The sequence below is a fragment of the Loxodonta africana genome, chromosome 2 (genome assembly GCF_030014295.1).
Source record: "Loxodonta africana isolate mLoxAfr1 chromosome 2, mLoxAfr1.hap2, whole genome shotgun sequence".
In the NCBI taxonomy this organism is placed as follows: Eukaryota; Metazoa; Chordata; class Mammalia; order Proboscidea; family Elephantidae; genus Loxodonta; species Loxodonta africana.
This window is the reverse complement of record NC_087343.1, coordinates 167,223,025-167,243,670: the sequence shown is the minus strand read 5'-3', so window position 1 is coordinate 167,243,670 and position 20,646 is coordinate 167,223,025.

Sequence of the window (20,646 nt, the reverse complement as noted above, 5' to 3'; positions counted from 1 at the left end):
GGAAACTGAACTGGTTGTCAGGGCCCATCATAACCCCCGTCTGCCACTAACACACTGTGTGAGCATAAATAAGTACTTAACATTTATGCCCTTTGATTTTCTTATTTCAAATCCAAGGCCCTAGAAAAAGATGATTTCTCAGTTTCCATCTAATCCTAGTTTATAAGCTTATGACAGCTTTTAGCTACTTGCTGCCTGGAAAGGTTGAAATTTCTGACTTATTTGGGCTTTTTACTTGCCCTCCTGCTGGCCCGTTGGACCCTGGTGTATAAAATCCCACCATTAGCTCCTTATTCCTTAAGATTAAGGCATGGTGGCTTAAGAAATAGTACCTTGCATGTGACGTAGCTTTTGGATTCAAGTTGCTCACAGTCTAGGCAGAGGAGACAAAGAGATAAATAAGTAGACATATCCCAAGGTGTTAGGTGCTATACTGTGGAGAAGTGACATTTGGACTGTGGAGCAATGATATTTGGAACAGTGGGCAAAGGTGAGGGCTCTGGAGACAAGGAGTGCTGGGTTTAAGACCCTCTCATCCTCAGTCTTCTCATCTATAAAATGGGACGATCACAAGACGTGGGGTTGCTATGAGCATAAATGAGATACTGTACCTAAAACAGAGTGAGACCCTGTGTAATAGTGATTATCCCTGCCCATAACAATTATTATGTTATTAAGGAATTGGACTTTCTCCTGAAATCAAAGAGAAAGGAGGAAACAAAGGCTCAGAAAGGATAAATTAAGTTGCTCAAGGTCAAACAGCTACAAGGATTTCAAAAACAACACACAGCAGTATAGCACTGAATGGGAGATTTGACTAAATGCTTTCTAATATTCATGAAACTCTAAACTTCTCTGACCTTGTCAAATGAGCTGTGTCCTTCATCTTTTTTTGAGATCCCCATCTCCCATCATCATATATAACTAGAAATTGGCAAGAGCTATAAGCCCCTACTGTCTTGTGTCATGGGGGAAGGGTTCCTCAACAAGATTGATCTCTCCATATTTCTTTAGGATACAGATTGTTCCCACAGGAAATATGACTGCCCAGAAATGAAGCTGTATTTGGCACTATCTTCACTTCTGTATTATCTTCTATTCCTCACTGGAGTCATCTCTGGCACTCTCTGGAATTCCACTTACGTGACTTTTTCTTTTATTTGCTCCCTCTCAAAGTAGTTAAATAACTAGCAATGTTTGACATCTACATGACTCTCCATTAGTGGTTCTCATTTGGGGATGCCTTTGCTCCCACTCCACAGGACATCAGGAAACCCTGGTGACATAGTGGTTAAGAGCTATGGCTGCTAACCAAAAGGTCGGTAGTTCAAATCCACCAGGTGCTCCTTGGAAATCGTGTGGGGCAGTTCTACTCTGTCCTATAGGGTCACAATGAGTCAGAATCAACTCAGTGGCAATGGGTTTGGTTTTGGTCTTGGTATAAGACATCAATATGCAACAATGGGCTTAAGGACAACAATTGCGAGGATGGTGTGGGGCTGGGTAGTGTTTCATTCTTTTGTACATAGGGTTGCTATGAGTCAGAACCAACTTGACAGCACCTAACAACAACAACACAGGACATCTGGCAATGCCTAGAGACATTTTTGCTTGTTACAGTGGGGGAGAGGTGCTGGCATTTAGGGTGAAGAGGATGCTGCTAAATATACTACAATATGAAGAACATCCCCAACAACAAAGAACTCTCTGGCCCAAAACGTGAATAGTGCCAAAATCATGAAATTCCTCAACTTTCACATCAACTTGCCCATTTGATTCTTATTACACCATTGGGATGAAAGCCAGATCAATATCCACGTTCGATACCACCCGAAGCTCTCCTGAGAAAAAGAAGAAATAGATAGATAGCCCCACTGTTAAGGTGAGAAAACCTAAACCCCAGGAAGTAAAGTGAATAACCCAAGGCCACAAGGTGAGCTACCGGCAACATCAAGACTGGGAATTTCCTGACTTCTAGAGCTGCCTCGTTGTCAGCATGTTTTTAAGAAACATGATCTAAAGTTTCCCTCCTCTATCTGGTAAGAGAAGTAGGAAACCATAAAACCCAGAGTAGTAAATAAATGTCTCCTCTTAAGTAATCACAGAATGTTAGCTTGGGAGAGATTCTTAGAGGTCACTTAATTCAATTCCATCGTTTTTGAGATGGGAAGAAAATCGAAGCCCACGCCACAAGGTAGATGCAGTTGTAGACCATCATATGCCAAAGACTACTTCCTGTCTGTCCACCCGTAAAGTGGCCTGTTGGTGGCTACTGCACTGGGGAAAGTATTTGAAACCTCAGAGCAGTCTGTACAGTGGTGTTATATGACAAAAACCCAGAAAAAGCTATACAGAAACTAAATCCAGGCATTGAACCAGGGCAGATTGGCCAGATGCTGGGGGCTTCAGAGGGATGGTAGGGACAAAGAAGGCCTGAAGGAGATAGCAAATTAGGAGGAAATGAAGGTGAGGTGAGCATTTAAAAAAAAAGTCGGGAACGAGAAAGAGAAAGTAGACAAGAAAAATACAAATTTCCTTTGTGTTTTAGGATTCCCATGTACATTAAGTCTCTTGAAGCCTTAGAAAAGAGAATCTGTCACACACACTAAACTTCAACTGCACTTTTAAGAAAATCTTTATCATTATTTTCTAACTATAATTGTAATTGTTGTCGTTAGGTGCCGTCGAGTCAGTTCCGACTCATAGCAACCCTATGCACAACAGAACGAAACACTACCCAGTCCTGTGCCGTCTTTACAATCATTGTTACGCTTGAGCTCATTGTTGCAGCCACTGTGTCAATCCACCTCGTTTACGAGGAAGAGGAAGACCCTGTACTCTGCCAAGCATGATGTCCTTCTCCAGGGACTGATCCCTCCTGACAACATGCCCAAAGTATGTAAGACACAGTCTCACTATCCTTGCCTCTAAGGAGCATTCGGGCTGCACTTCTTCCAAGATAGATTTGTTCGTTCTTTTGGCAGTCCATGGTATATTCAATATTCTTTGCCAACACCACAATTCAAAGGTGTCAATTCTTCTTTGGTGGGTCTTTGATCTTCATTAGTAAGTGCTTCAAGTCCTCTTCACTTTCAGCAAGCAAGGTTGTGTCATCTGCATAACGCAGGTTGTTAATGAGTCTTCCTTCAATCCTGATGCCCAGTTCTTCTTCATACAGTCCAGCTTCTTATATTATCTGCTTGGCATACAGACTGAATAGGTATGAATCTAGAAAAACTGGAATAATTGTAATATGTACTTATTTTAAAATGAGTACTACAGAAAAATATAAAGCTTGAGATTTTCCCCTTTTCCCACCCTCCCCTTGAGATAGCCATTATTAGAGGCTTAGTCTATACACTGAGTTTACATTCTAGTCTATATTCTATAGTATAAGCTATTATTTCAGTTAAAAATTTTTTTCTTACAAAAACTGTATCCATACAAAATGTACTGGCTTGATTTTTCACTTGGAATGCATAGTGGGCATATTTTCACATTAGTGCACACAGGGGTACCTCATTCTTTTTTTCCTGTCTACACAGTATTCAAGAGGCACTGGTGGCTCAGTGTTAAAAGTCTTGTTTTCCATGTGGGAGACCCAAGTTCAATTCCCAGTCAATGCACCTCATTTGCAGGCACCACCTGCCTGTCAGTGGAGGCTTGCATGTTGCCATGATGGTGAACACGTTTCAGTGAAGTTTACAGACAGAGTAGGAGGAAAAGCCTGGCAATTTACTTCCAAAAATCAGCCAACCACATGAGATACCACCTCACTCCTATTAGAATAACAATGATAAAAAAAAAAAAAAAAAACCACACAGAAAATAACAGCTATTGACAAGGTTGTGGAAAACTGAAACCCCTATCCTTTGCTGGTGGAAATGTAAAATGGTACAGCCACTGTGAAAAACATTCTGGCAGTTGCTCAAAAAGCTAAACATCAAAGTACCATATGACCCGGCAATCCCAAGGCTGGGTATATACCTAGACGAAGTAAAGGCAGGAACGCAAACAGAAACTGTACACCAATGTTCATTGCAGCATTTTTCATGATAACCAAATGGTGGAAATGTCCATGAAGAGATGAATAGATAAACAAAATGTAGTATAAATGCACAATAGAATATTACTCAGCCATAAAGAGAAATGAAGTCCTAATGCATGTCACAACACGAATAAACCTTAAAAACATCATGCTGAGTGAAACCAGTCAAAAAGAACAAATACTGTATGATCTCACTTAAATAAGCAAATACATAGACACTAAAGGTTATTAGTGGTTACTAGAGGTGGGAGGGAAGGGGAAAGGGAGAGTTTTGGCTTAGGAGGCACTGAGTTTATGTTAATGGTGGTGAAATGATTTGAAATATGACAGCAAGAATGGTTGTACAACTTGAAGGATGTAACCAATGTCACTGAATTGTACATGTAGAAATTGTTTAGTTGACATATGTTTTATGTATATTTTCACCACAATTTAAAAAAATGAAAAAAGCCTTGCAGATCACACATACACAAAAAAATATCCAGTGAAAACCCTATGGACCACAACAGTCTAATCCACAACCGACAGTGGGGATGGTGCAGAACTGGGTAGCGTTTCATTCCACTGTGCACAGGGCAGCCCTGAGTTGAGGACCAACTTGACTGCAGCAAACAACAACATAGTAATCTACTATTAGGATATACCATAATGCACTAATGACAAATATGTGTTTTCATTTCTGTGAGTGCTTCCATATAACAAATTGCTAGAAGTAGAATTGCTAGATTGAAAGATATACACTTTAAAATTTTGATATCCAAATTGCCCTCAATAACATCAATCAATTTAAACTCCTGTTAAAAGGACATTTTAAATTAGTAGACACCTCCTCCACGAAGTTTTCCCTGATTCCTCCAGCAGGAAATAAGCCCTCACTCCCAGAACATTTCCACCTCTTGTTCATCTACTCCTTCCGATCTTCTCTCTCCTCAGGGGTGGCCTCACATTTGAGTTGATGTTTATTATTCTCCGGGTGTCAGCACCTGGAATGGGAAGGTTGGGTGAGAAGAAAATGAGTGTGAAGTGAGGATTCCAGAGTTTCATGAGCTGCTTCCATTCCTTGCTTTTTCTGCTGATCTCACCTGAACAGGTTCTGCCAAACACACTTCTTGCCTGGCTGTGCCAAACAGTGAGAAATGAATTACTAAGGATAGCTAATTAGAAGATCAAACAACCCATAGAATAGAGTAATTCAGACCTTCTGGAGATGTTTCACTGCTCTCAATGTCCTAAATAAATCATGGGCCTTCTAGGGATGGTCCTTTGTGCTTTGTCCTGAAAATCAGAGCAAAGTGTCAATTTTCTCTCTTAAGATGAAAGCTCTGAGCTGAAACAACAATCAAAAGTTAGGTCTGGAATAAGAGATCATCTGTATCCAATTGCTTACCGAGGACAGAGAGGCCCCAGGCCAGTCTTCCTGAAAGCCTGTTCCCTGGAGCCCTAGAACCATGATATGCTTTAGAGAATAAAAGGCCAGCTTAAATAAGTTGGCAAACACCACACACTTCATTCTCCTCTTAGGGATTCACAAAGTACAGTCTCTGAAGAGGCTTTAAAAAAATCCCTGCTGCTAAGAAACCTGTTTAACATATTAATATGCCAGGTTACTCACTTTGGGAAAAATGGCACAACCAAGCTTCACTTCCATCCTGCTTATCCCATCCTTTCAAGGCTCTGCTCAAGATATGGGGTGATTTAGGAATCATGTAAAGCCACCTTCTGGACTGTAAAGCCTGATACTAATGTAAAGGACTACTATAGCAGGAGCATCAATACACAGATGTGAAATCAACACTCAAGAACTATTAACACCTACTAGGTGTCCAGCAGGAGCCCTGGTGGTGCAGTGGTTAACTATTCGGCTGCTAAGTGAAAGGTTGGCAGTTCAAACCCACCAGCTGCTCCGTGGGAGAAAGATGTGGCAATCTGCTTTTGTAAAGATTACAGCCTTGGAAACCTTTTGAGGCAATACTACTCTGCCCTATTGGGTCACCATGAGTCAGAATCCAGCACTAGGAACACAACGGTCAGCAAGCAACAAGACCCTATCCTCTGGTCTAGTTTCCAGGATCATGTGATGGTTAATGTTATGTGTCAACTTGGCTAGGCGATGATTCTCAGTGCTTTGGCAGACAATGGATTGGTTGTTCTTCCATAATGTCATATAATGTAATTGCCATCCATGATGTGATCTGATGTGATGAACCAATCAGTTGAAAGAGAACTTCCCTTGGGGGTGTGCCCTGCCTCCAATATATAAATGGACATTCTGGTAAAGCTCGTGACCTTACGCTCCTGGGATATAAGCCTGCAGAAGTCTCCAGCCCACACCTGACACATGGATTTTGGACTTGCCAGCCCCCAGAACTATGTGAGCCATTTTACGGAAGTAAATCTCTAGATAGATAGATTAGATAGATAGATGATAGATAGATAGACAGAAAGATAGAAAGAAAGAAAGATAAACATATATATACCAGTGGTTTTCCTCCTCTAGAGAACTCAGACTAGAACAGTCTAATCTTCATACCTGCTATCCTTGCTCCTACCCATAGCCAGACTTCCTCAGCGTTTGAGGGAGTTGGAAGGATGCTCTTTGCTGAGGAAAGAACTGGGAGCTCCCCACAAAGAAAAAAAAGAAGGTTCTCCTGTACTCTTTGAGTTGGGACTCGATAGAAAGTTTATGCAAAGACAAGGTTAGTTCTATTGGCATTTCAATGTGAACAAGACACAGAAACTATGGGCACTTTGCCAGATTCTTCTTATCTGTGAAATTATATAAAAACACAAACCTCCAAAGCCCAGTTATTGACGTTATTTTATTGTTACAACAACCAGTACTATATGGAATGTTTCTGAAATTTGTCCCGGGATGCTGTTAATGTATCAGAGCCGTTAGTATGAAGGTAGAATTCACCGTATCTCCCTCTTAGAGTTGGAGCACAAAAGTAAGAGCTAAGACAAACTCTTAATGGCTTGTGTACAAAAAGGAATGAGCTTTTACATATTACTAGTGGAAGCATAACTTTCATAAGAGACCCTGGGCAAAGCAAATAATTAACGTGCTTGACAGCTACCCAAAAATCCTGGAGGTTCAAATCTACCCAGAGGCAACTTAAAAGGAAGGCCTGACAATCTACTTCCAAAAAATCACCCATTGAACACTGGATGGTACACAGCTCTACTCTGACATACATGGGGTCACCATGAGTTGGAGTTGACATGATGCCAATCAGTTTTTTTTTTTAAACTTTCGAATATTATTTTTACAATCTCTTTAGAGAGAAATTTGCCAATATCAATGAAATTTTAAAAGCACATGCCATTTGACCCAGTAGTTCATTCTTTAACTCATCCAGCAAGTATTTATTGAGCAGACTGGAGGTGCTGAAGACACAGCAGCAAAGAAAAAAAAGTCTCTTCCTTCACGACACATTCTTGGAGAAAAGACATACAGTAAACAACAACAAAAAAAAAGGTAAATATATAATAATTTGAGTAATGATAAATGGCAGTCAGAAAAATAAATTATGTAGGTTAAAGGGAAGAAAGAGTTCTAAAGTGGGATGATTGCAGCCAGGGAAGGTCTACCTGATCAAGTAAAAACTGAGCAGATCCCTGAAAGAAAAGTGGGAGTAAGCAATGTAATACCTGGGGAGAGTATTCCAGGTAAAAGAACAGTACATGCTCCGAGATAGCAAATTACTTGACATTTTAAAAAATAGGAATGCGGCCAACATGGACAGAGGAAAGTGAGCAAGGCAGGAGAGATCAGAGAGGTGGCAGGATCCAGCTCACATAGGAATCAGATTATACAGGGCCTTCTAGGCCAGAATAGGAACCTTGATTTTTATGCAGAGGGAGATAAAAATCACTGGAAAGTTTGCAGAAGATTGCATGATGTAATGTTTTAAGGACTATTGTGGCTTCTTATGTGGTGAACAGATTGCAGGGAATAAGGCAGAAACAGGAGGCCACTGCAATAATCTAGGGGAGATATGATGGTGGTCTGAATCAGAGTGGTAGCCATGGAGCTGAGGGTGTGAGTGGGGAAAGGATTTGCCAAATAAATTTACTGATAATTTGAATGTGAGGCATGAGAGAAAGAGAGGAAACAAGGATGACTACAGGATTTTGGTATGAGCTACTGAAGAGATTGGAATTTCCATTTACTAAGATGTGGAAATCTTCAAAAGGAGAAGGTTTTGAGGATGGATACAGGCAAATTAAGTGTTTGATTTTAGATCTGTTGACTTTGAGAAGTCTTTTAGGCATCCAAAAATGGAGATATTAAGTACAGATGAATACACAGATCTGGAATCAGGGCTAAAGTCAGTCTAGGAAACATTTGGGAGTTATATCTAAATAGAACAGAGAAGAGGACCAAGTTCCAGGAATTAATTTACCATACATAAAGGAACATGTGAGAAATGACATCTATACAAGAACATTTATAGGAGCATTATCATGTAAAAGATTTAAAGCAACAAAAATCCATTTAACGTGAACTGCAGTAGTAAATTATAGCCTGACCAGCAAATAGAGATTTGTGCTCACACTTCCAGACGCTGCCAGGCCCACTTGTAAACAGGTGGTGAGTGTTCCAGTGCAGCCAGGCTAGCACAATTGCCCCACCTGCCTAGACATATCAAAACAAAATAAAACAAGACAAAAAACAGGATAAAGCAAACAAACATACAGTCAATAAACAAATATAATGACACCTTAATACCTTGGAGATAACAAACTATATCAAGTCACATAAAGAAGGACAAGATGGCTCAAGCAAGTGACCAAAAAAAAAGGGCCAGAAAACCTTCCCGAGGAAGAAATGTTAATGGAACTACCTGACAAGAAATTCAAAAGACTTATATTTAGAACACTTTAAGAGGTCAAGGAAAACAGATAAAACCATGGAAAACAAAGACAAAACTCTAGAAAAATTAGGGAAAACAATACAAGAACAAAATAAATAGACAATTAGAAACCATACAAAAACAACAACTAGGAAACCAGAGGATTAACAATAAATTTTCAGAAAGAGATTAACTCAATGGAAGAATATAGGAGTAGAATTATATCAATGGAAGACAGGGTAAGCAAAACAGAGGATAAATCCCTTGACACTGATTTCTTTAAGGAACATTCAGAAAAAAGAATTAAGAAAGACTAAGAGCTATGTGGGACACTAGCAAGAAGAAAAACTTACATGTGATAGGAATCCCAGAATAAAAGGCAAAAAAAACACAGAGAAAATTTTTGAAGATTTTCTGGAAGAAAACTTCCCTGGTATCATGAAAGATAAGAAGATATTCATCCAAGAAGCTCAGTGAACCCCATACAGCATAGACCCCAAAAGAAAGTCACCAAGATATATCATAAACTTTTCAAAACCAAAGACGAAAAAAGAATCCTGAGAGCAGCTCAAAAAAAAACAAACTGTTACTTACAAAGGGGAACTAAAAAGACTCAGCTCTGATTTCTCAGCAGAAAACATGTTTGCAAGAAAGCAATGTCATGATATATAAATCCCTGAAAGAAAAAAAATTGCCAACCAAGAATTATACATCCTGCAAAATTGTACCTCATATACAATGGTGAAACAAAGACATTTCCACATAAATAGAAATAAAAGGAATTTGTAAAAACCAGACCAAACTTACAAGAAATATTAAAGGGAGTCCTTCAGACAGAGAACCAACAACAACAAACAACAACCTGAAATTAAAGTACATGACAACATCACCTAGATATCAATAGAGAAAAGAATTCTCAAAAATAAAACAAAGCAATGAGACTGAAAACAGGAAACCAGAGATGCCAATCTGTAAATAATGAAAACTTCAAAATAAAAGTGGGTAATAAATGGTGTAGCTACAGAACTTCCATATGGAGAGGAAGTCAAAGTGATATCAAGATAAAACAAACTGTTTTAAACTTAGGAAGATAAAGGTAAATCTCAGGGTAACCACAAGAACATTAATAAACCTACTCACCAAAATAAAAAAGAAGAAAACCATAAAGACTCAGTAAACACAAAATGAACAAAGAAAATCCACAAACAAAAAGATCTCAGTACAGAAAAATAAGTGGAACAAAGGAACCGTCAATACCACAAAAAAAAAGGCACACAAAATCGATAAACACACTGAATGTAAATGGATTAAATGTACCAGTCAAGAGACAGTAACAGATGCATAAAAAAACATGATCCATCAGTATGTTGCCTACCACAGACACACCTTAGACACAAAGATAAAAACAAGCTAAAAATCAAAGGATGGAAAAAATTATATCAAGCAAACAGTCAACTCAAAAGGAGTGGATATATTAATCTCTGATAAAACAGACTTTAATGCAAAATTCAACATAAGAGACAAGGAGGAGCACTACATAATATTAAAGGTCAATCCACCAAGATGACATAACCATAATAAATATTTATATACCCACTGGCAGAGTTCCAAAATATATAAAACAAACTCTAACAGTATTGAAAAGAGAAACAGACGACTACACAATAGTGGTAGAAGACTTTAACATACCACTTTCGATGAAGGACAGAACAATCAGAAAGAAACTCAAGCAAACAGAAGAAGAGTATTTTATCCTTTTGCTCTTTTTTCTATTTGCTTGAGTTGTAGGTATAAGGTATTGATTTTCACACTTTGTTCTTTTGATGTGTGCATTTATTGCCATATATTGACCCTGAACACTGCTCTCGCTGTGTCCCAAAGGCTTTGGTGTGATATGTTTTCATTCTCATTTGATTCTAAGAATTAGAAATGTGAGAGACTGTTTATACAAAGAAAACTACAAAGCCCTACTGCAAGAAACCCAAAGAGGCCAACATAAATGGAAAAATATACCATGCTCATGGATAGGAAGATTGAACATTGCGAAAATGTCAATACTACCTAAAGCCATCTATAAATAAAATACAATCTCAATCCAAATTCCAATACTCTTTAATGAGATGGAAAAACTAACCACCAACTTTACATGGAAAAGAAAGAGGCCCCAGATAAGCAAAGCATTATTGAAGAAGAGCAAAGGAGGAGCCCTTACACTCCCCAATCTCAGAATCTACTATACAGCCACGGTAGTCAAACGGCCTGGTACTGGTACAACAACAGACACACAGACTAATGAAACAGGAATGAGAACTCAGAAGTAAATCCATCTACCTATGGACTGCTGATCTTCAATAAAGGATGGTGCTGGCAAAACTGGATATCCATTTGCAGAAAAACAAAACAAGGTCCATACCTCACACCACACACAAAAAGTAACTTGAAATGGATCAAAGACCTAAGTGTGAAACTTAAAACTATAAAGATCATAGAAGAAAAAACAGAGACAACACTAAGGGCCCTAATATATGGCATAAACAGAAAATGAAAAATAACTGAAAATAGCAGAAGATAAACTAGATAACCGGGATTCCTAAAAATTAAACATTTATGTTCATCAAAAGACTTCACCAAAAGAATAAAAAGAGAACCTACAGTCTGAAAAAAAAATTCTGGCTATGACATATGCAACAAGGATCTAATCTCTAAAATTTATACAAAATTTCAACACCTCAATAATGACAATGACACCTTGCTAATGTCAGATGGATCCTGGCTGAAAGCAGAGAATACCAGAAAGATGTTTACCTGTGTTTTGCTAACTATGCTAAAGTGTTCTACTGTACGGATTATAACAAATTATGGATAACACTGCAGAGAATGGAAATTCCGGAACACTTAACTCATGAGAAATTTGTATATGGATCAAAAGGCAGTTGTTCAAACAGAACAAGGGGATACTGCATGGTTTAAAGTCAGGAAAGGTGTGCGTAAGGGTTGTATCCTTTCATCCTACCTATTCAATCTGTATGCTGAGCAAACAATCCTAGAAGCTGGACCACATGAAGATGAAGGGGGCATCAGGACTGGAGGAAGACTCATTAAGGACCTACGTTATGCAGATGACACAACCTTGCTTGCTGAAAGTGAAGAGGACTTGAAGCACTTACTAATGAATATAAAATAAGCTTCAAAAGATCTCTTTAAAGTGTTAAAATGCAAAGATGTTGCCTTGAGAACTAAGGTGCTCCTGACTCATGCCACAGTGTTTTCATATGCACGTGAAACCTGGACAATGAATAAGGAAGAAGAACTGATGCCTTTGAATTGTGCTGTTGGTGAAGAATATTGACTATATCACAGACTGCCAAAAGAAAGAACAAATCTGAGTCTCACATACATTGGACATGTTGTCAGGAGGGGTCAGTCCTTGAAGAAGGACATCAAGCTTGGCAAAGTAGAGGGTCAGCAAAATAGAGGAAGACCCTCAACAAGATAGACTGACACAGTGCCTACAACAATGGGCTCAAGCCTAGCAAGAATTGTGAGGATGGCGCAGGACCTAGCAGTGTTTTGTTCTGTTGTGTATGGAGTCTCTGTGAGTCGGAACGGACTTGATGGCATCTAACAACAACAAAAAGACAAACAACCCAATTAAAAAACAGGTAAAGGACGTGAACAGACACTTCACCAAAGAACCATTCAGATGGCTAAAAAACACATGAAGAGATGCTTGTGGTCATTACCATTAGAGAGATGGAAATCAATACTGCAATGAGGTACCATCTTGCCTGGCAATAATGGCACTGACCAAGAAAAAAAAGAACAGCAAATGCTGGTGAGGTTGTGGGGAGACTGGCACTCTTATACACTCCTGGTGGGAATGTAAGATGGTACAACCATGACAGAAAATGGTATGGTGCTTCCTTAAAAAGCCAGAACTACAAATACCATATGATTCAGCAATACCACTCCTAGGTATATATCCAAGAGAAATAAGAGCCATCAAACAAATGGACATATGCACAACTGTGTTCACTGCAGCATTATCCACCACAGCAAAAAGATGGAAACAACCTAGGTGCCCATCAACAGATGAACGGGTAAACAAACTGTGGTACATACACACAATGAAATACTACACGACCATGAAGAATAATGATGAATTCGTGAAACATCTCACAACATGGCTGAATCTGGAGGACATTAAGCTAGATGAAATAAGTCAATTATAAAAGGACAAATATTGTATGAGACCACTATTCTAGTCAAGAAAAGTTTTACATACATTTTTTTTAATTTCATATTTTAATTTTTCTAAAGAATCTTTTTTTTTTCAATTGTACTGGGTTTTTGGGTTAGATGAAGGTTTACAGAGCAAATCAGCTTCTCATTAAACAATTAATTCACATACCATTTTGTGACATTGGTTGCCTACTCCACAACATGTCAACACTCTCTCCTTCTCAACCTTAGATTCTCCATTACCAGCTTTCCTGTCCTCTCCCGCCCTCTCATCCTTGCCCTTGGGCTGCTGCGCCCATTCAGTCTCATTTTGTTTTTGCTTTTGGGCATATGTTGTCCTTGTGGTCTCATGCAGACGATTGTTCTAAGGAACACTTTCCTCACATGTGTTTATCTATTTATAGGCCTGTTTTTAATTTGGCTGAAAGGTGATACCCAGGAACGGCTTTAGTTCCAAGTTAGAAGGGTATCTAAGGGTCATAACCTTGGGGGCTCCTCCATTCTCTCTGAAACCAGTAAATTTGGTCTTTATTTATGGACTTGAATTTTGTTCTACATTTTTTTCCACTCTAACTGGGACCTTCTATTGTGATCCTGGTCAGAGTGGCCAGTAGTGGTAGCTAGGCACCATCTAGTTCTTCTGGTATCAGAGTAATGGAAGCTGTGGTTCCTGTGGTCCATCAGCACTTTGGACGAAGTGTTTCCTTGAGTCTTCAGTTTTCTTCACTCTCCTTTTCTCTGGATGGAAAGAGACCAATAGTTGTATCTTAGATGACCTCTGACAAGCTTTTAAGGCCCTGGATGCTACTCACCAAAGTAGAATGTAGAATATTTCCTTTATCAGCTATGTTATGTCAATTGAGCTAGATGTTCCCCAAGACCATGGTCGCCATATCCCTCAGCCCAATAATTCAGTTTCTCAGGGAGTTTGGAAATGTCCATAGAGCTTCCATGACCTTACCTTGGACAAGTTGTGCTGGCTTCCCCAGTATTATGCACTGTCTTACCTTTCACCAAAGTTACCACTTGTCTATTATCTATTTAATGTTTTTCCCTCCCCATCACTCCCCTCCCTCCTGAACATCAAAGATTGTTTCTTTTTGTGTGTAAACCTTTCCATGAGTTTTTATAGTAGTGGCCTCATACAATATTTGTCCTTCTGTGATTGACTTATTTCTCTCAGCGTAATGCCTTCCAGATTCATCCATGTTGTGAGATGCTTCATAGATTCTTCATTGTTCTTTATCATTGCGTAGTATTCCATTGTGTGTATGTACCATAGCTTGTTTATCCATTCATCTGTTGATGGACATCTAGGTTGCTTCCATTCTTTTGCTAATGTGAATATGCTGCAATGAACATGAGTGGGCATGTCTATTTGCATGGCAGCTCTTATTATTCTAGTATATATTCCTAGGAGTGAGAATGCTGGATCACATGATATTTCTATTTCTAGCTTTTTAAGGAAATACCATACCATTTTCCAAAATGGCTGAATCATTTTGCATTCCTACCAGCAGTGTATGAGAGTTCCAATCTCCCCTCAGCCTCTCCAAGAGTTGTTATTTTCTGTTTTTTTTAATTCGTGCCAGTAATTTTGGGGTGAGATGGTATCTCATTGTGGTTTTGATTTGAATTTCCCCAGTGGCTACTGATCAAGAGCATTTCCTCATGCATCTGTTAGCCACTTGAATGTCTTCTTTGGTGAAGTGTCTGTTCATGTCCTTTGCCCATTTCTTAATTGGATTATTTGGCTTTTTTGTTATACAGGTATTGGATTTTCCTGTGGATTTTAGACATTAGAACTTTTTCAGGTTTGTAACAGCCAGAAATGTTTTCCCAGTCTGTAAGTTGTCTTTTTATTCTTTTGATGAAGTCTTTTGATGAAGATAAGTGTTTAATTTTTAGAAGATCCCAGTTATGTAGCTTATCTTCTGGACCGAGTATGTTGTTAGTTATGGTTTGTATCCTGTTAATGTCATGCATTAGATCTGCTAGCATTGATCCTACTTTTTCTTCTATGATCTTTATATTTTTGGTTTTATATTTAGGCCTTTGATCCATTTTGAATTAGTTTTTGTACATGGTGTAAGGTATGGGTTCTGTTTCATTTTTTTGCAGATGGACATCCAGTTTTGCCAGCACCATTTGTTAAAAAGACTGCCTTTTCTCCATTTGGTGGACTTTGGGCCCCTGTCAAAGATCAGGTGACCGTAGGTGGATGGATTTACACCTGGGTTCTCAATTTTGTTCCACTGGTCAATGTGTCTGTCATTGTACCAGTGCCAGGCTGTTTTGACTACCATAGCTGTATAGTAGGTTCTGAGGTCAGGTAATACGAGTCTTCCTACTTTATTCTTCTTCTTCAATAGTGCTTTACTTATCCAGGACCTCTTCCCTTTCCATATAAAGTTAATGATTAGTTTTTCCATCTCTTTAAAGAATGCTGTTGGTATTTGGATCAGCGTTTCTTGTATTTGTAGATTGCTTTGGGTAGAACTGACATTTTCACAATGTTGAGTCTTCCTATCCATGAGCACAGTATATTTTTCCATTTATGTAGTTCTCTTTTGGTTTCTTCCAGTAGTGTTTTGTAGTTTTCTCTGTATAGGTCTTTTACATCCCTGGTTAGATTTATTCCTAAGTATTTTATTTTTTTAGGGGCTATTATAAATGGACTCATTCAACTCATGGTGTTTTCCTGATTTCCTTTTCATCATTCTCTTTACTGGTATATAGGAATCCAACTGATCTTTTTTATGTTTATGTTATGTCCTGCTTCTCTGCTGAATCTTTCTATTAGTTCCAGTAGTTTTCTCATGGAATCTTTTGGGTTTTCTATGTATGGTATCATATCATCTACAATTAGGGACACTTTTACTTCTTTCTTACCGATTTGGATGCACTTGATTTCTTTTTCTTACCTTATTGCTATAGCTAGGACTTGCAACACAATGTTAAATAGGAGCGGTGATAAAGAGCATCCTTGTCTTGTTCCTGTTCTCAAGAGGAATATGTTCAGCCTTTCTCCATTAAGAATGTTTTTGGCTGTTGGTTTTGTGTAGCTGCCCTTTATTATGCTGAGGAATTTCCCATCTATTCCTATTTTATTGAGAGTTTTTATCAGGAACAGGTGTTGGACTTTGTCAAATGCCTTTTCTGTGTTGATTGAGATTATCATGGGGTTCTTTTATTTTTCTTCTTGTTTGGTGGATCGTGTTGATTGATTTTCTAATGCTGAACCATTCTTGCATACCTGATATGAATCTTACTTGGTCATAGTGTATTATTTTGTTGATATGATGCTGAATTCTACTGGCTAGAATTTTTTTGAGAATCATTGCATCTATATTCTTGAGAGATAGTAGCCTGTCATTTTTTTTTTTTTTTTTTTTTTTGTATCTTTGCCTGGTTTTTGTATCAGGGTTATGCTGGCTTCATAGAATGAATTCAGAAGTATCCCTTCCTTTTCTATGTTCTGAAATAGTTTGAGTAGTACTGGTGTAAGCTCTTCTATGAATGTTTGATAGAATTCTCCAGTGAAGCCATCTGGGCCAGGGCTTTTTTGTTGTTGTTGGGAGTTTCTTATTCAATCTCTTCTCTTGTTACAGACTTGTTCAGATTTTCAACATGAGTTTGTGTTAATTTGGGTGGGTAGTGTGTTTCTAGAAAATTGTGCATTGCCTCTAGTTTTTCAAATTTGTTGGACTATAGTTTTTCATAGTACTCTGTTATGATCCTTCTTATTTCAGTTGAGTCTGTTGCAATGTCCCTCATTTCATTTCTTATTTGGGTTATTTGTGTCCTCTTTTTTTGTTCTTTTGTCAGTCTGGCCAGTGGTTTGTCAATTTTGTTGATCCTTTCAAAGAACCAGTTTTTGTTTTTTTTTTTTACTGTTTTTCTATTCTGTTTCATTTATTTCTGCTATGATCTTTTTTATTTCTTTTTTTCTGGTGGCTGTGGGCTTCTTTTGCAGTTCTCTATTTGTTCAAGTTGTGTAGCTAATGTTTTGATTTTGTCCCCTTCTTCTTTTTTGGTGTGTGCATCTATTGCTATATATTGGCCTCTGAGCAGTCCCTTTGCTGTGTCCCAAAGGTTTTGTTATGATGTGTTTTTATTCTCATTTGACTCTAGGAATTTTTTTATTCCATTTTTGATTTCTTCTATTACCCAGTGGTTTTTAAGCAGGGTGTTATTCAGTTTCCATGTATTTGATTTTTTTCCTTGCTCATCCTGTTATTAATTTCTGCTTTGATGACATTGTGATCAGAAGATACTCTGTATTACCTCAATGTTTTGGATTTTGTTGAAGGTTGCTTTGTTGCCTATGCTGTGGTCTATTGTGGAGAACGTTCCCTGTGCGTTGGAAAAGAATGTGCACTTTCCAACTGCTGGGTGGAGTGTTCTATATATGTCTATGAGGTAAAGTTGGCTGACTGTGCCCTTTAGATCTTCTGTATCTTTGTTGAGATTCTTTCTAGATGTTCTCTTCTTTACTGAGAGTGGTGTGTTGAAATCTCCTACTATTTCTGTGGAACTGTCGATTTCTCTTTTTGGTACTGTTAGCGTTTGTTTTAAGTATTTTAGAGCCCTGTCATTGGGTGCCTAGATATTATGGTTATGTCATCATGATGGATCATCTCTTTAATCATTATATAATGTCCTTCTTTGTCTGTTACGGTGGATTTTGTTTTAAAGTCTATTTTATCTGAGATTAGTATTGCCATTCCTGTTCCTTTTTGGTAACTTTTTGCTTGATGTGTATTTTCCATCTTTTGATTTTTAAAAATAAATTTATGTCTTTGTTTCTAAGGTGTGTCTCTTCTACACAGCATATTGATGGGTCCTGTTTTTTTTTAATCCATTCTGCCATTCTTTGTCTCTTTATGGGTGCCTTTTGGCCGTTTATGTTCAGTGTAATTATTGATAGGTGTGAGTTTATTGCCGTCATTTTGTAATGCTTTTTTTTTGGAGTGCTGACATTTTCTTTGTTCCTCTTACTCTCCTGTGCTGAATTCCTTTTGTTTGTATAATTTTGTTTCATTTCTTTTGTTTTTACTGAAACTTTGTATTTTTCTCCTTTATTTTGATGAGTAGGTTTGTTAATTTTTTTGTGTGTGGTTACCTTAAATTTACCCTTACATTCCTAAGTTTGAATCAATATTTTATTACTTGGAATCACCTTAACTTCTTATCCAGTTGAAAATTCTATACCTACACCATTTATTCCCTCTTTTATTGTTCTGATGTTGTCATTTGCAGATTAACCTCTCTGGTTCCCTGTTGTAAATCTTTTACTTTTGATTTATCCTTGAGAATTCATTACCTAGGTTGGTATTCCATATGGGGCTTGGTTGAGTATTTTACCCCTCCATTTGACACTTAGGGTTACAGGATTGATGTTTGTCTCTGTTTTACTTAGTTTTTTGGGTCTTTGCTGTGAAGAGATGGCATGGTGCTTCTGTCTATAGCACGAGGTTGGCTCTGCCTCCCAGAAAGAAACATTTTTTGATGGCTACCAGGGATGGGAGTGGGAGCGAGGGAAAATAACTAACTAGAGAGTAGATATGTTTTAACTTTGGTGAAGGGAAAGGTAGTACACAATATGGGAGAAGTCAGCACAGCAAGACCAAGGAAAGGGAAGACAATGAGAGGTTCACAAGAATAAAAAGCAATGATGGTAAATACTATAACATACATATACAATCCTGCAACAACGGTAATAACAAACAACGATTTATGAGTAGATACATAGGTAGATATGTAGCTGAATAGGTGTAGGAGGGTTTATGGGAGTACACCCAAGTGCATATATAGGTTTGGCTGAGGATATTTTTACATACATATTTATCTGTGCTACAAGTATATTCATATATATAATAGAGCACTTAGGGGGCACAGTCATGGAAACATCCTAGAAATAACCAAATACCTCATGAGACTGAGTTACTGGGCTTGAAGGTTAAGGACCATAGTCTCAGAAGACATCTAGGTCAAATGGCATAATACAGGCCATAAGGACAGTGTTCTAAATTCTACTTGGTGAGTAGCATCTGGGCTCTTAAAAGCTTATGAGAAGCCATCTAAGATACAACCGTTGGTCTCTTTCCATCCAGAGCAAAGGAGAGTGAAGAAAACTGAAGACTCAAGGAAACAATTAGTCCAAAGGGCTAATGGACCACAGGAACCACAGCTTCCAATAGCCTGATAACAGAAGAACTAGATAGTGCCTAGCTACCACTACTGACCACTCCGACGAAGATGACAATAGAAGGTTCTGTTAGAGTGGGAAAAAATACAGAACAAAATTCAAGTTTAAAAAAAAAAAAAGATTTACTGGTCTCAAAGAGAATGGAGGAGCTCCCAAGACTATGGCCCTTAGACATGCTCCTAACTTGGAACTGAAGCCATTCCTGGAGGTCACCTTTCAGCTAAATTTTACAAAAGCCCATAAATAAACAATAATACATTTGAGGAAAGTGTTCCTCAGAACAATCATCTACATGAGACCACAAGGACAACATATGCCCAAAAGTAAAAACAAGAAGGCAGGAAGGGGCAGGAAAACCAGACAAATGGAAAAGGGGAACTCAGGGTGGCAATGGTGAGAGTACTGACATATTGTAAGGACTTCAATCAACGCCACGGAACAATCTGTGCATAAACTACTGAATAAGAAACTAATTTGCCCTGTAAACCTTCACCTATAACACAATAAAAAAAGAAAATCCTATGGATCACAGTTACACAGGATAGCCATGGGTTGGGGGTCGACTCAACGGCAGCTAACAACAAGAACAAAAACAACAAAATGCTTGGAACATTGTAAGCACCATGTGTTAGTTGCTGCTATTACTATCATTATTATTACTATTAATTATTAAAGCTTTGAAATGTCGAACCCCATATAAATTCTCTTAAATGAGAAATCATAATTGAAGCTATGTGAAAAGTTCATAGTCCTTACCTCAGAAAATATAAAATGGTATTTTCCTCAGAAGACCTTGCCGATGTTAGTTACTGTTGAGCTGATTCGACTCACAATGACCCCATGTATGTCAGAGTAGAACCGCTGTGACCTTTCAGAAGCATATCACCAGGCATGTCTTTTGAGGTGTCACTGGGTGAGTTTTAACCACCAACCTTTGGGCTATCAGTAGAGTGCTTATTTGTTTGCACCACCCAGGAATCCCTTAAACCAAAAAAGAAAAAAAAAAAAGCCTGTTGCTGTCGAGTCAATTCCGGCTCATAGAACCTTAATTCTTAGAAACATTCTCTGTCCTGGTTGGAAAACGTTCTGCTTTGTTTTTGGGTCTGGCCAGGGTGTAGGAGAGGCTACTAACTTGGTATTTTCCTTCCAGAGCCCCCAGAGGGGTCTTTGCCACCAGAGATTACTTGAAGTAGCCATTGGTTTTATGTGAAGCGTAATTCAAGTATTATAATAAAATTGTATGTGCTTGTTTAAAAAAAAAAAGTAAATTATGGGACAATCTTCTAATG